Below are 15,995 nucleotides of genomic sequence, written 5' to 3' on the forward strand. Positions count from 1 at the left end.
ATAATTGAATTGATATGAAAAAAAAACGTATTTTGTCAAATAATTATTTCCAAGTACGAATTTATTATTGATCATTGTCTCATATCAAGTGCAGTGTGGACGAAACATTACATTAATTTTTCTTAAATTTTCACTTTTAGTATGGACATTTCCGATGAAATAAGTGATAATAAGCGAATTTTCTTAAATAATTATTTCTAACTGCAGTGCACTCACACTGTATTTGACATAAGACATAAATGTCAAATACAGTGCGGACGCAACATTACATTTTTATTTAAATTTACACTCGAACTGTGGACAATTTATATGAATTTATTGTTAATTATGTTTCATGAAGTACTAATCTTTTCATGTGCAGAAATGTTTAATTTTTAATGTTATGCGTATGTATATATGTGCGTGTCAATGTAAAACAAATACACTGTAAAGTACATATTCTTTTTCATGTTCGATGTATGCATGTGTTGTATATAGTATACGTACGTATATAGACGTGTTTGGATATGGCAGTGAACAAGTGAGCAATGGTGTGCAGTGCGTACTATATAGTACGCCCCGTAGCAAAGCAGTAGTTGAGACCCCCCTTTGTCCTCCCTCTCGTTTTCCTACCTTCCTTCCCCATTCAATTTCCACTTGGTCTCTGTTTGTTTGTTTCCTTATGAAAATTTCAAACCGAGACCGACCAGCAAAACCAACTAAACCTCCCTCCCTCCATCCCATGGCTTTTGATGTGTTTTTCGCTAAGCTTGTTTTGACACACAATGTATGTTTTCTCTTCTTGTTGCAGGTTGCTGTTTTGTTACGTTTTTCACACGCAAAGCGGCCCTGCAGGCTCAGGACGCTCTGCATAATGTAAAAACTTTGGTCGGGGTAAGTAAACTTCACTGTTTCGTTTACGTTCTCGTTCACTTTTCGTTTCAATCCTATACCACTTTATGTACATACATTCCACGTTGTGTAATAACAATGCTATTGCATTCGTTCAATATTATCATTAACTTCATTATTAATTAACAATCAAGTAAAATAAACTATTCTTTTTTATACATTTACTTATATAATAAATGAATTATTTAAATCTGTATGCGAAGGTTAAACAATAACATTAATATGAGAATACCAGTGAAAATAGGAAAAAATATCTTGAAGACAAAAATAATTTTACATTGCCATATTTATAATTTGCAATTTTTTAAATAATAAGTTACATTTACTCGTTATAAATCTGTTTCACATTTCCAATTAATTATGAAGAAAAAGCAACGTCTACACCATTCGTTCCTCCTTGATACAAAAGTATATTTACTTGGGACCCGAGTTTGCTCAATTTTAATTACACCACGTACATATTTTTGTACTCTTGTTTCCTCATCCCCAACATCCCATTATTTTATTTCTCCACCCTTTTAATTTCCTCGAAAATTTCCACGCAATTTATTTGGACCGGACGCGTTATTTATGCCGCACCTCATCCCGAATTAACAAAACGACTCTTCGGACCTTACCATTAACATAAACCCTCCAGAAACAAACGTGACGATTATTCAACGAAAATCGTCCTGTTGATATATTTGATGTAAAATTTGCGTGCGTCTGTTAATTTTAACGAGGCGAAATTTATTATTACAAAAAGGAACGTTTCAGATGTTGTTCCAAAGGGTTTTCGGATTAGTTCAAGCCCTTCCGCGTACCGGAAGATTGCTCTAAGCTATTTGCTTTAAACTTATCCAAACGGGTGAATGTTCTCGTACACTATAACATACAAGCAACGAACATAATAAGCCGTTTTCTATTGATCTCTGTTTTTTTTGTTGTATTAAAGCTAAATGCAATTTATTCACTTTTAATTTCAAAGAGGGGAGCTTAATTTTCCGCTCATCTTTTCCTGCGGCGCTGTTAGAGAGTGGCTGGAAATAATTAATGGTGGCTTATGTAACGGAAAGTAGAATTATGTAAATAAGTTTTCTGTATGGTGTGTGGATGTCTCGGAGGTATTAGTCTGTCGTGTCTGCTCCGCCGTTTCTGTAGTAGCTAAATTAATGGAAAATCAGCGCAAATCCGCACAAATTTCATGGGGGTAGAGATTCTGACGCCCTAGGGCATACGGAAGCTCTAGCTACGTGGATTGCATCACCAACGAAGAAGATTTCCTCCTCATCCAAGAAAAGAATCGGAACCAACAAAAGCCATAAATAACATTTTTTTTTTGGGGCCTGAAAGCTAATGAAATTATCGGAGATGATCCACTTGTTTGATTTACCTTAAGCCTCGGGATCAATCACGATATATTGGACTATACACGTGCGACAAACCCAATTAGTGTTGTCGCCTTAACGATGATGACGCAACGCAATGGTAAACAATTATTTTCCGTGTTTTACTTGGGATTAGGCAATAAAGCTTAACGCTAATCGCTGTGGGGTGGATTTGTTGATGGAGGGAGAAGACACACAAAAAAAAAAACTATATAAGAGAAAAGAAAAATAAAAATTCTCGCGCGCTAATTGCAAATTGCATACGCCCGAAAGCGGTGAATTAATTGACGAATTAACGCGAGAAGTCGATTTGGAAAATTGCAAATAAAAAAAAAATGGGAAATAATTGGGGTACGATTTTCGTTTACGCTTCGCCTGTCTTTTGGGCTCTATTAATACGAATCCGAAGCGTAAATAATCAGTCGGAAAATTTATTGATTTTCCAATTTCCTTTACATATTTTTTTTATTTTCTTATTCAAATCCTCTAATAAAATAATAACAATTATAAATAATATAGAAAAGTATAACATATAATTTAAATGAAAAATTTAGAATTTTTATAACTAAGAAAATGTATCAATATTTTATCTATTATTAATTCTCTTTGTAATTTAAACTATTAGTAATGATTCAATAGAAAACTATTTGGATATAACGAGGTAATGAAATGCAAATGTTGTGCAAGGATAATTCTGGCTGTGATTGAGTAATAGGGATTTTATTTTGGTTCGCGCGTTGCGATCGCAATTGCAATTGGAATGGTGGATTTTCTATTTTGTCGCGTGCTAAAGCGAATAAAAAGGACGATTCTCTCTGTGTGGACGGAGAAAGATATTTCTCGTCCTGGCCGAGAATACTCAATTACGCATAACTAAACAATTATATATAAACGAATGAAGCCCGGCCGACGTTAATTAGTCGGTCTATTCCAGAACGGACACGTTCTTTCGTTCCACTTGTTTCAATTTTTATTTCGTTTCCCGTTTATTCTTTTTCATCTTTTTTTTTTGGATACCCAAGCCAAAAAGGCTCCTCTAGGTTATGTAACTAAATTGGTTCAGTTTGGGAGCGAATGCGTTAACTGCATACTAAAGTTTGTTTTTATTAAAATTATGTCTCTTCAGTTTAAATTTATATAGTTTTTATAGTAAATGAATTAAAGTTTATTAACTTATTAAACTATAGCTAATATTACTTAATTTTCATGAAATATCAATGTTTTTGATACTTAAGTCTAAGTCTTCATCAACTTTTAGAAAAGAAAACTACAACTAAATCAAAATTAATTTGTGTTTCTATTAATGATTTTAATTTATAAATCAATTAGTTTTCGAACAGTGCTGATCTTATTTCAATTATTTGGAGGAAACTTGGTGCGATTAAAAGGCAAATTTCCTGTCGAAAGTTTACGAGAGGAGATTGGGGAAAAACTTCCAAAGAGAGAAGTAAAATTGTCAATTAATTTAATGAAGAAAAAAAAATATATATGCTGATGAATATTCATTTTATCATCATTTCTTGAGTTACTTCAATTTACAAATTTCATATTTTCATTTCATTTTTTTTTTGTTCATAATTATTTATGTAATTTGGTAAACTGTTGATGTTTTTAATGGAAAATGTAGTAAATAAGAATATAGTAATCGTTTTTAGCAATTCTTAATCCTAATTATTCTATAGATTCTTGTGTTTGTGCCCATCGTAATCCCGACATTCGAAATTCCGACAATCAAATCCTTACATTCGAAATCCCTACAACTATAATCCTGACAGAATTAATATCTCGACAGTATCTGTGATATAGACCTTAACAATAAGAAATATTCTATAATAAAATTAGTTTATTACTAATTCTTATTATTTATTATTAATAACAAAAAGTTCATTTTAATTTAGAATATTTCTTAATTTTAAGGTTTATTCTGAACAAGTCTATCTAAATTAATAAAATAAACTGTCTGGATTTTGATACTGTCGGGATTTTGATATAGACCCATTTATAGTCATCTAATAGAAATCCCGACATTCGAAATTTCGACAATCAAATCCCGACAACTATAATCCTGACAGAATTAATATCTTGACTGTATCTGTGATATAGACCTTAACAATAAGAAATATTCTATAATAAAATTAGTTTATTACTAATTCTTATTATTTATTATTAATAACAAAAAGTTCATTTTAATTTAGAATATTTCTTAATTTTAAGGTTTATTCTGAACAAGTCTATCTAAATTAATAAAATAAACTGTCGGGAATTTTATTGTCGGGATTTTGATATAGACCCATTTATAGTTATCTAATAGAAATCCCTATATTCTAAATTTCGACAATCAAATCCCGACAACCATAATCCTAACAGAATTAATATCTAGGCAGTATCTGTGATATAGACCTTAACAATAAGAAATATTTTATAATAAAATTAGTTTAGTACTAATTCTTATTATTTATTATTAATAACAAAAAGTTCATTTCAATTTAGAATATTTCTTAATTTTAAGGTTTATTCTGAACAAGTCTATCTAAATTAATAAAATAAACTGTCGGGAATTTGATTGTCGGGATTTTGATATAAGACCCATTTATAGTGTTAATGAAGAAGTCATCTAATAAATAAAATGTCTTCTAGTTGATACTTTTTTATTTATAAAAATTAAATATAAAACTTAATTATTTGGTATAAACTACATAATTTTAACTTGATCTGTTACGAAAAATGTCACTTCTATGCACTTGGGAATGGTACGAGGACACTTCTCCCTTTTTTTTTTGATGATTTCATTTTTTTTTAAGGTACGGTTGAGTGACGGCCGCAAATAGTCCAGACTAGTCGTCTGTGCCAAAGGGCTTTCAATCAATCGCCGTCAATCTATTTATAATGCCCGAGCGTCCCAGGCGTCGTCATTGTTGTCGTTGTATTATTGTATTTCGACAACGACGGCGGCGGCGTCGAGGACGACGACGTCGACGGTGGCTGTGGCGGCAGCGGCTGCAATTTCGGGGGCGGTTTGATTTACTCAGGGGTTGCCGCCCCCGCAATTGCATGTCGCACGTAATTATAATCGCATCAATTCGTTGTGCGTTACGCGCGACAAATCATAATTGTTGATATTTCACTGCCCCATTGGCACGTGATTAATTTGCTTTAGGATGATTCAATTAAACATCACTTCCGTTCACATTCATAGCATCCTTTTTGTTAACAATATAGTTTACATTTCATTGTTTCCTTCATCGCTAACAAAATATACATTTATAATCAATATTATACTAACTAATCATTAGTTTACTGAAGACTCTTCTTCACCAATTTACCAAATAATTAACATAACATTATACAACTTAGTTGTAGCAATTTTTATTCAACATTTACTGAAAGCTACCAATAAAATTAACATTTGATATTAAACCAATCTTTAGGGGAAGAAATATAGATTAGTTAACAGACGATTTTTGTTATTAATTAACATTAGTTACAGATAATTTTATGTATGATTTTATAGTGAATTTTAAGTAATTAATTATCAAATAGTTCCAAGCTTACAACTATATGAATTTTATATTAAATTATCTAAATATATTTGGTATATTGATTTATAATCAATAATTAACTTAGATTTTTCATTAACTTATAAATTGTTATTCTTTTCTTTTAGAAATAAAGTTAACATTTGCTATTAAACCATTTAACCATCAGTTAACCCTTGTGGACGCGCGCAGTGGGTAAAACATACCCATACCTAGAGTTAATCGACTTGTTTTTAAAGTTACGTGCTGCCGCTTCTCAGTACATTCCAAATGGACTATTCTGAAGGCATACCTAAAATTATCCTATTTTTAGAGCAGTCACTACTTGTCAGCTGTAGTATAAAGTACGCCAGGGTAAATTTTACCCATCGCGCGCGCCCCTACGTTTTATATGTAGCGCCGTGATTTTTGTAGTAACTGGTATACATTGATAACTGATTGACTAATTTTGTGTTTGGTTTTGCATTTTTGGTATAATGGCTTCAAATGCACATTCTTCGGAGACCCGCCCTTTAACTGATGTTGAACTACAGCAACTAGCCGATTGTTTGTAATAGAATAAACTAAATACATATTCCTATTTGTGTACTAAATGTCTTCTAAAATAATTTTTTCCAAGAAATTATACATTATAATTACATAAGATAGCATTTAAGCTGATGTAATAAGTAGTGGGTAAAATATACCATGCGCGCTTCTTCATGTAATAAGAATGCGTGCGCGTCCACAATATCTGTTATAGGTGTCTATTTATAAACAAAATATTCAAGTAAATATTTAATACAAAATCAAAGTATTTTGTTAAGTATTAATTATTAATAAGAATGAATGAAGCATACATTATTTTATACTCATTTATAAGTTTATCTCATAGAATGATGTAATGATGAGCAAAGTACGTCCCATGGGCCAGGTGCGGCCCTCCTAGAGCTTTTTGTCGGCTCACCGCAGATTTGAAAAGAACAATATACAAATTTTCAATTTCAGTGTTTAAAACAAATAAGATCAGAGTATGTTCGAAATTATTTGGTCCATTCATAAGTAGTTTCTCTGGTCTAATTCAATGATTCTCAAAGTGTGATTCTCAAAATAATAACAGATCAATCCTAGTTGTTTTTCACGTCCAAAACGGGGTCGTGGTCGTTTAAAGTTTGAGAATCACTGGTCTTATCGATAATACATATTTTGAGTTATGATACTCATATTCATTATAATATTACATAAAAATTGATATTAACGTCTAGTTTGATCGTGGGTGAAAAAAAAATCGATGATTCATCAAGCAACAGGCTATAAATATATTGACACAGCTCTATTTACATTTAATTAGTCGATTTTTAATGGCCTCGCATACATTCATTAATTCTCCACGTGAATAATTAAAAAAAAAACATATTCACACAACAATATATTTACCCACAGTCATTACCTGTACAATAAACAATTTAATTTCCTGATGAAATTGATGTGTTTCTATTCCATTAACCCAAAAAATTGGTACACCTATATACAGTGAAACCTCGCTTAACGAGCAAAATGAGATGTAAAAAAAAGCGAAGTTTTGCATCACTTTATGTGTATGTTTGAATATGTTTTACTATACGAGTATTTCTATGTAAATATTTAATTATATAATTTTTATTTTTTATTAAATGACTTGCCTTACTTTGTCGACCGATATTTACGCAATCTGTACGATATTTGCATAGCGCTCATATTGTTATAACGATGATAATAATGAAAAATAAATTATAACTAGTTTGCTTTAAAGTGTAGGCACGTGCACGTTTTTTTTTTTCATTTAATTAAAAATAATAATAATAACCAGTGATAAGGCACTAATGGCTTTCAACTCGGTCGTAAAGTGTTACTGAATGTGCGCTTTACATGTGTACATTATATAATAATAAGAAAAAAAATGTGTATACAAGTAATTTTTATAACGAGTTCCATTGTTGTTTGATAATTTATTTCATCAACAATTATAGATTACTCTTAAAATTGTTTCATTTCATTATTCTTGAAATTAAGTTTCATTGAATTCTCAGTAAAATTATGCATATGTTTTTTTTTCTTTCTTGAAAATAAATTTATAAAAATGCATTCAAATGTTAATAATTTTCACTTAGTCATAAATTTAATTAATTGTTTCTGAAAATATCTTAAAAGTAAATTTGTTTTTCTTTTCTTCTTTCATTGATAATAATTTAATACTTATTTTTAATTATAATTAAATTATAATCAAGATTCGTTATTTTTTTTTAATTTTATTATTAAAAAGATTTGAGGATAATTTAAAAGATGTGATATCAAGAAGGCACGTTCATAATTCATCTTTGTGGATTTCGAGGCATCCCTTTTACCTTTTCTTACCTGACATCATCCCCGGAGCGTGCTAATTCCGTTTTCTTGTCGCGTCTCTCTTTCTATCCCGCCCTCATTATTTGACATATTGAAGGATTTGATACGTGTTCATCAATCACCCAGAGCCCCCATCAATCGCATCCTTGCAATATGTAGGCCAAACATATAATAAGATTAAAAGAGATTTTTCTCTCGCTCTCTCTCACTCTCCACCCCTAAGAAAAACTTATACATCAAACTAAAAACTTTTCCCAGAAGAAATCCCATTTTTAGTAATTAGTTTCTTGTCTCAACAAAAACCACATCAAATATGATCACATAAATGTTATTTATTAATAGCAACAGTTTTATTAAGTTTAATAGAAGAAAAATTTAGCAGTTTTAGTATTTAAGGTTTTTTATTAATTGGATTAACGAAGTTTGAAATATTTAGTAAATATATTTAATTACTCTTGAAATAATATCTATAGTATATTTATTACTAAGTTTATTAGATTACAAAAATATTTACAGCCAAGAAGTTTCCAATATTTTGTGAATTAAATCTAATAGTTTTGAGTTAAACATTACAAGAATAACGCTTTTTCATCCAATGATTGTCCTTCATCACACGTTGCTTAACTCCTTGAGGGGTCAGAAATTCCTTAAGTTCTAGACCCAACTGAATCAGACAACTTCGTTAACTGAATCAACATCGGTTAGTATAGACTATCAAGATTCAACCAAATTAATTTCATGCTCAAAGAGTTAACTTTCACAACATAATACGTTTCGGTATTTCCATTTTGTATAGTTTATACTGCATTTTATGTACGTTCATTATTGACCGCAAAAATAGCGTTGATAACAATAACAATTATCATTCGAAATACTCGTTTCAATTGATTGTGTCGTTACGTTTTCCATTTCGTATTGGAACTACAGTAATTCCCCAATAGTGACACGTAAATAACATACCACCATCTGCTATTGTTGTTGTTGCTTTTAACTTTGCGTTTCTGCATAATGCAAATGCGTTTATGTTACGGGGTGAGGGTTTTCGTGCATGGAAAATAATAATATTGATTTAGGGTGAGAGGATTCACTGCTTCCTGCATTTGCCCATATGCAAATAAACAAATTTCGCTGGAGCTTGCAATATTTAGTGATGATGATGATGCACTCTGACCTTTCCCGTTTTTCCTTTTTTTTTTCACGAAACAACATAATGAAAATTTAAATCGCAACAGTATCAAATATTTTTTATGGAAAAAATTGTTTATTTTAGCAATTAGATTTTAATATTTATGTAATTGATGAAATTGATCAAATTTTTAGATTTTTTTTTCTTTCGAATGTATTAGAATGTAATAAAATTATATTCATTTTCATAAATGTAATAATTTCCTATTGTTCTTAGATCTTTATATATAAAAGGTGTCCCAAAATTGACGCAAGATTTCAATTTGTCGCCATTTTTACAGTAAAGTTTTGGAAACCCCAAAAAAAAAACAATTTGACACTTTACTGCATAAACAGCGGCAAATTCAAATCTTGCGTTAATTTTGGGACACCATTTATAAACAAATTTTATGTTTTCTTGCAAATATATTAGAATATTTATTTAATTATCATATTTTAGGTGTTTATATAAATATATGTACATTTTCATAATCGTAGTAATTTGCTACTTCAATTTAATTTCAATATTTTTCTAAAAATAAATTTAATTTCCTATAGTTCTTTGAATATAAAGGGTGTCCCAAAATTAACGCAAGATTTGAATTTGCCGCCAAGTGTTGGAAACTCAAAAAAAAAACAATTTGACACTGCATAAAGGGCGGCAAATTCAAATCTTGTGTTAATTTTGGGTCACCCTTTATAAATAAATTTTACTTACGTTAGAAGTTCTGACTTAGAAATTATTTTATGAAATTTTATGTTTTCTTGAATATTTATTTAATTACAACAAAAATTGAACATGTTTTAGATGTTTATATACATTTATGTACATTTTCATAAACGTAATAATTTTCTACTACAATTTAATTTCAATATTTTTCTAAAAATAAATTTAATTTCCTATAGTTCTTTGAATATAAAGGGTGTCCCAAAATTAACGCAAGATTTGAATTTGCCGCCAAGTGTTGGAAACCAAAAAAAAAAACAATTTGACACTGCATAAAGGGCGGCAAATTCAAATCTTGCGTTAATTTTGGGACACCCTTTATAAATAAATTTTACTTACAACATATTTTATGCAATTTTAAGGAAATTTTATGTTTTCTTGGAAATATATTAGAATATTTATTTAATTACAACAAAAATTGATCATATTTTAGGTGTTTATATAAATTTATGTACATTTTCATAATCTTAGTAATTTTCTACTACAATTTAATTTCAATATTTTTATAAAAATAAATTTAGGAAATTTCATATTGTTCTTTAATCTTTGAGTATATTAATAATCTTTACTTATTTTAGAACATATTTTCTGCAATTTGAAAGAATAATAAAATATATAATTGTTTCTATTGTGGATTTTAAATTATGTAATTTAATTAAAAAAAAAAATTAGTGGTTTTTAAATTATAATTGTGTAACATAATTGAAATGTATCGTAAATTTTAATGAAAAGTACATTGGACAGAAAAATAAATTAAATAATTTCCTTGCAATTTTCCGCCCAAATTCTCCACGGTCTGAGTGAAACACGGAACGTGTTGTGCGCTACGCTTATGGAAATTCACTACAAATATAGCATTTTTTTCTTCTCTCTCTTACACAATTTTTCCTCCATTATATTTATACAATATTTTTCACAGCCTACTTCGTTACCTGCTCGCTTATCGCGCAAGGAAACCATTGAATAATTATCGGTAATAATGCCGTTAATAATAATAATAATAATAATAATAATAATAATGTTGTTGAGCAACGGACACTCTCACCTTGAACTACAAATAGGTGTAGTAGTCCATACGTATATGAACAACACAAAGCCAAACACTTCTCGCACATGCGAGAGAACCGTATAATCCCCAATGCACATGGTAATTTGTGCGAACAGTGGACAATGTAACTGGCAAATGACACGTATTGGATTACCTCCAATATCTGCTGACCAGGCCAAGCCAAAGTGCCAAAATGCCCAAACACCGTCGACGCCTATACGATATTACCATTTTCAATGCATAAAATTATCATAAGTCGCCGCCACCTTCATTCTCGTCCTCATCATCTCATTACTTTGTTTATTATCCTGTCAACAGTCTTCAATAGATTTTAATTACACATCAACTGAACTAGCTACAAACAATACATTAATTCGCATCAATGTATCTAATGCTTATATAGTTAAGCAACGTATGATGAAGTATTAGGATGAAAAATTTGTAGTCTTTACTGACTCAAAACTGATAGATTTAATTTAATAAATGCATATATTAAAACTGGATTAAATAATAAATTGATTTTAATTAGACTTCAACTAAAACTGCTACAAACAATACATTAATACACTCATCCATAGCAACAAGTATTCACACATTTATGTAATGATTTAAGATTCTTTCAATCGCGTAACCAAAGAATCAAAATCAAAAGTTTGTATGTTGTTTAACGTTTGGATATCAAATACGTCTTCTTTTTTCATTAAACTATACAAATCTATATATCTGATCACCAATCTAAAAATCTATATGTTGTTTAACTTTTGCAAACTGTTACGGTTTCTAACGTTGTTTATATTTCTAATAAATTGGTTTGAATTAGACTTCAACTAAAACTGCTACAAACAATACAAAAATTCATTCATCCATAGCAACAAGTATTCACACATTTATGTAATGATTTAAGAAGATTCTTTCAATCGCGTAACCAAAGAATCAAAATCAAAAGTTTGCAGGTTGTTTAACGTTTGGATATCAAATACGTCTTCTTTTTTCATTAATCTATACAAATCTATATTTCTGATCACCAATCTAAAAATCTATATGTTGTTTAACTTTTGAAAACTGTTAGTATCCAGTACGCTTTCTAACGTTGTTTATATTTCTAATAAATTGGTTTTAATTAGACTTCAACTAAAACTGCTACAAAAAATACAAAAATTAATTCATCCATAGTAACAGGTATTCACACATTTATGTAATGATTTAATAAGATTCTTTCAATCGCGTTACCAAAGAATCAAAATCACCCATTCAAAAGTTTGCAGGTCGTTTAACTTTTGGATATCAAATACATCTTCTTTTTTTCATTATTCTATACAAATCTATATTTCTGAACACCAATCTAAAAATCTATATGTTGTTTAACTTTTACAAACTTTTAGTATCAAATACGCTTTCTAACGTTGTTTATATTTCTAATAAATTGGTTTGAATTAGACTTCAACTAAAACTGCTATAAACAATATAAGAATTCATATCAATATATCTAATTTATATATAGTTAAGCAACGTATGATGAAGCATAGTATTTGGATGAAAAACTTGTAGTCTTTACTGACTCTAAACTAATAGATTTAATTTGTTAAGTGTATATATTAAAACTGTATTAACTAATTAATTGGTTTTAATTAGAATCCAACTAAAACTGCTACAAACAGTACAATTATTTATATCAATGTATCTAATTTATATATAGTTAAGCAATGAATGATGAAGCATAGTATTTGGATGAAAAACTTGTAGTCTTTACTGATTCTAAACTAATAGATTTAATTTGTTAAGTGTATATATTAAAAATGTTTTGATTAATTAATTAGTTTTAATTAGACTTCAACTAAAACTGCTACAAACAATATAAGAATTCATATCAATATATCTAATTTATATATAGTTAAGCAACGTATGATGAAGCATAGTATTTGGATGAATAACTTTGTAGTCTTTAATGACTCTAAAATAATAGATTTAATTTGTTATGAGTAAATATTAAAACTGTGTTTATTATTAAATAAAATAATATAAATATTTATTATTGTGAATCGACGATTCGAGATATTGATTATAACTTAAGTCGGTCGTGTATTTATGAAGAGTAAATAAAACATAAAGAGTTACAGAATTGTAATTGCTCGAGCGATCGGATGGAATGTTGAGAATTGCATAATGCATGTTGTTCCTTTTTGTTGTTGTTGTTGATTCGGAAGTAGGCTGAGATGTTCGAACGACGTTAAAAAAAATGCAGCAGCATTCACTCACAAAATGACCGCAAAACAAACACCTAATTCCACGTAAACTTTCAGAGAGTCAGATTTATTATTCTACAGGTGTCTCCGTTCACTTCTCTATATTTTTTATTTTCATTTTTCGCTCTTTTCTTCTTCTTAGACTCCAGTATCATTTATACATAAGCATTTATCTCGAAAAATGTTAATAAGTTCATAGAAACTGACTTCGCAAATCCTGATGACTCACTCATCCGTAGCAACAAGTATTCACACATTTATGTAATGATTTAAGAAGATTCTTTCAATCGTGTTACTAAAGAATCAAAATCACCCATTCAAAAGTTTGCAAGTCGTTTAACTTTTGGATATCAAATATGTCTTTAATCTATACAAATCTATATTTCTGATCACCAATCTAAAAATCTATAAGTTGTTTAACTTTGCAAACTCTTATTATAAAGTACGCTTTTTAACGTTGTTATTATTAAAATGATAAAGTGTACCGATCACCAATCAAAAATTTACGTGTTTTTTAACTTTTGCAAACTTTTGTTAATAATAAAAGAAGATTCTTTCAATCGTGTAACCAAAGAATCAAAATCACCCATTCAAAAGTTTGCAAGTCGTTTAACTTTTGGATATCAAATACGTCTTCTTTTTTCATTAATCTATACAAATCTATATTTCTGATCACCAATCTAAAAATCTATATGTTGTTTAACTTTTGCAAACTGTTAATATCAAGTACGCTTTCTAACGTTGTTTATATTTCTAATTATGTATATTATTAAAATGATAAAGTTACCGATCACCAATCAAAAATTTACGTGTTGTTTAACTTTTGCAAACTTTTATTAATAATAACGGCAATCATTTTTTTAATTTATTTGGTTTGAATTATTAAATAAGTTTGAAGTTTGCGAATGGTTTAATTAAAGTTGGTAGGGGGTATTGTATAGTTTTAGAATTACTTTTCCAGTAATTCTAAAACTATACAATATATTGCACCATGAAACTAATTCTTAACAGCGTTAAGATTACAAAAAAAAAAAAGAATAGATGAAAGAAATTTGCCGAAACTTTATTAATCCTTTGGATATAATCAGAAGTTTGAAACGGGTCTCCAGAAGCTAGATTTTAAGAATTAATTTAGCAAAGAATGCATACATCTTGTAACTTTATTATTACTGCTCTCTTTTTCTCTATCTATCTGCACTTGAATGAACACCTTGTGCTTTTTAAATAGACGCATTAAAAATAGAAGAAGACAAGGAGATGAGACTTCTTTAAGGTTATCCAGTTCTTTTTTATTTTTCTTCTCTTGTCAAAGATTGAAGTCGTTTCATGCGAAATGTACGACTCGGGATCTCGTGCCAATGCAGTAGTTATCTCAAGTGTTTAGTGTAGTTCGGTATTTTCTTGGCTCGATGGGGGTCAAAGGAGCAATTTCTATTTTTAATTGGTGAAGTGGCTCGAGTGGCCTAGGCTGCATCCTTATCTCCAGCCAGTTCTTACACTTTTTCTTCCTTACTTTTCTACGCGGCGTTTTCTCCCAGCTCTGCACGATAATACCAAGCGCCGTATCCTGCGCTATTTTATATTAAGGGAATGATAATGACCTTCATTATCTCTAGCTGGAGCTTCCAGTTAAGAGCAGAAAATTAACATTTAAAAATAGATACAATTCTATTATTAACAATTCTTCAACATTTATTCTTCTCAAAATTTACAGATTTAATTCATTTAAGTTTTATTTCTTAAAAATTACAAATACATTATTTTCAATACTCATTATTCATTTAAAATCGTTAATTGCAGTCACTACAATTAAATCTAATTAATGTTATAATTACAGTTAATTGCAATTTTTTATATATTCTGTTTACTTGTGTTTTTTTTAATTACACAAGGTGAGAACACTTATTTTTTCCCTTCAAACTTTATTAAAGTTTTCCAAACGATTCTTGTTTTATATTTATCATCAGGATTTAAAAATTTTAAATAATTGTATTTAATTTCACATTTGTATAAGATTTTTTTTGTTTATTTACACAATTCTTATTGGTTTATTTCTATCATCGAGTAAAGACATTTTTCTTGGTTTCTGTAGAAGATATTAGGTTTTCAAGTGCTTCTTCATCTCAATATCAATGTGCAGCAACTGTTTCCGCCTTTATGTTTTATACAACACCGCACCTCTGCATCCTTCATCATCATAAACTCCTTACATGATCTCCCACTTGCATCTCCTTAAAAAAAAGCATCAAACCAGTTTTCTTATTCACCATTCACAAATGCAACTTCATTCATTTACATTTATTATTTACGAATGATAACAATAGAAAAAAAACGAATTATTAAGTAAAATTAACTGAAAGTTACGTTACTTAATTATTTGGAAATTAATTAATTAATTTTTGTAATTGAATATTTTCTAATTATTTAAGTTATCCATTTAAACAAAGAACATATGTAGTTCATGATTCATGTGATTAATGTAAATCAAGTAAGATGCAAAACGTAATGAATTAATATACATAAATTAGAAGCAATGCAAATTTTAATTTTTATATTTGCAAGTTTTTTATTATGTGCAAACTTTCTGCATAATTTTTATAAAATTATTTATAAAAAAAACATTTCCTATGGACAATTTTTGATCAACACATCACAACA

General features: G+C 29.2%; 1 protein-coding gene across 2 annotated transcripts in view; it reads left to right on the forward strand.

The window, feature by feature from the left end:
• The first annotated feature begins 794 nt into the window (after window positions 1-794).
• LOC108560423 (CUGBP Elav-like family member 1-A) overlaps window positions 795-15,995 on the forward strand; it is a 47,115-nt gene continuing 31,914 nt past the window's right edge. For both annotated transcript variants that reach the window (XM_017917957.1, XM_017917958.1), the window contains exon 1: window positions 795-873. The gene's annotated coding sequence lies outside the window, so the exon portion shown is untranslated. The remainder of the gene's footprint in view (window positions 874-15,995) is intronic.

The sequence above is a fragment of the Nicrophorus vespilloides genome, unplaced genomic scaffold (genome assembly GCF_001412225.1).
Source record: "Nicrophorus vespilloides isolate i.1.1-1 unplaced genomic scaffold, Nicve_v1.0, whole genome shotgun sequence".
Classification (NCBI taxonomy): Eukaryota; Metazoa; Arthropoda; class Insecta; order Coleoptera; family Silphidae; genus Nicrophorus; species Nicrophorus vespilloides.